Below are 2,198 nucleotides of genomic sequence, written 5' to 3'. Positions count from 1 at the left end.
GTTATCTGGGCTTCTCGCATCAATTACCAATGAAGAAAATTTACCACAGGCTTGGTCTGGGTATTTTCTCTGTTGAGATTCTCTCTTCCAAACTGACCCTAGCTCATGTCAAGTCGACATAAAACTAGCTAATACACCAGCCAATTGAGAGAACAGAACTATGTCCTTGTAGTCTTATATTTTAGGTATCTTGGAATGTCATGTCTCCACTGTGGGTCAGAAGTAGAGCTGAGATTCTACTCTATTGACCAAGAGGAAATACTTCTTCATCAATGGACCTCAACAAAGTTCTGATTACTACAACCTCACCAATTTCATGTGGTGTTTTAAGTTTAAGGAGAGGCAAAGGTGATTATGAGGGCGTGATCTACCCCAGGTGAACTCTAACCCTGTAATGCCTGCATAGCTACCCCTCACAACCACAGACGGTGTCCATCCAATGACCTCCTAGCCTGTAATCTCTGTCTGGATGCCTCATGGCTGCAATTCAAAGTGTAATTTGTATTTTCCTGTCACATCAACTTTTTTTTTTAGAAGTTTGTCTAAGCCTAAGAAAGACAAAACAGGTTGGACCCAATGAGTTCCCAAATCTTCATCCACCAGATTTATCAGTTTTGATCACTTAATTGCATCTCTCCATGTATCTTTATATTGTCTTGTGTACATTAAACATTATTTCCTCGAAGGAAATTGCTCAGTTCTTCCCAAAGAACCTACTGCCTTTGTTGCTGCCATGTCTCTCCTCCTCTGTACTGTCCCATCCTTTTTTGTCTTATTAAAACATGCTTGTTAGAAATCAAAATACCGAATAAAATGTGATAAGCAAGAAGAATTAGAGGTTTTTTTCAGTCTTCTTCTGTAGCAGAGGTATACTTGTACTTTTTTTCCGGGAAAAAGCCTGTCAGCAGCTTGCTCAGAAAATGCCGTTGTCATCATGTTGATGTTTGTTTTCTAGACAATGTGTTTCCACTATTTCAATTGTTTATTTTCTTAATTTTTTTTTATTTTAAAAGGACTTCATGCAATATATTTTGACCATGACTTACCCTGCCTTCAATTCCCACCAAGTCCTCCCCACCTCCTTACCCAATCAACTTCCTATTTCTGTTCCTAGACGCTGGAAAATTATTTCTAGCCAACAGCAGGTGGCAGTGGTAGCTAAGGTTGTGCCTCTGGTATCCAGCCTGAGCCGGCATTGTCTTTTAAACATGTGTGCTATTAGCAACGAATATTTGGATAAAGATGCCTATTTGTCTCTAATTAAATTCATTTTCGAATTACCTTAGAAATAAGTTGAAAATTGTTAAGGAAATGTATTTTAAATTGATGTTTTAGACACCGAATCTTGATATAATCGTGGCTCTAGCAATAGAGACTACACGTGTTGTTTTACCCCTTTCCTCGCCTATTTATACCGAGAAAGAAAAAGAGAACACTTTCAATTAGAAACATTAGGCAGCTTAAATCCCGTTAAAATTTATAGGAGAAATGCTACGGCAACATCATTTGTTTCTATTGATGAATGGTAGTTGTTTGGAAAATTTATGGCAAAGGTCAGTAAAGCTGTTTTAAAACAAAACTACTGGGTTCTACGGGGCAACAATTTTTGGAACATTTAAATTGTTCTTGACATTTATTAGAGTAACTAAAAAGTCTTTAGTTATCTGTTGCATAAACCACAGTTTCGGTTACAATTCTGTCTCCTTCCACTTTCAGGAAACTAGATAAGAAGGCCGTTATATTTTCATTGCGTTTTCTACTTGATTTTTCACGTTTTTGTTCGTTTGACTAGCATAGTGAAAAGTTTTTGAGGAGGCATGCCCTCACAATCTGTTTCATGTTGTTCGGACTTTGACAGTTTTACATTGGTTTTCAATAACTTAGATGTGACTTAACCAAATTTTTGTGTTTATATGTCCGCTTATCACTTAGATATGAAATTGGTCTGTTATTACAAGAGAGCAGGTTGATTTCTACTATGAATGTGTTTATTTGACTTATAAGGATCTTGGAGCAATTAAAAAAAGAAAAAGATTCTGAGGTTGCCCAGTTTAATGGCGTCATTGCTTGGATGAAGGGAACAGAGCTCCAGGAGAGACTGTGATGGGGGAAAGACTTAGTGACATAAGAAGACCTTGTTATAGTCTGACTTGAGATCTGCCGCCTCAGGAAGTGTGCAGGTGGAAATCATTGCTTTA

The sequence above is a fragment of the Microtus ochrogaster genome, linkage group LG4 (assembly GCF_000317375.1).
Source record: "Microtus ochrogaster isolate Prairie Vole_2 linkage group LG4, MicOch1.0, whole genome shotgun sequence".
Taxonomy (NCBI): Eukaryota; Metazoa; Chordata; class Mammalia; order Rodentia; family Cricetidae; genus Microtus; species Microtus ochrogaster.
Note: the sequence above shows the minus strand (reverse complement) of the source record.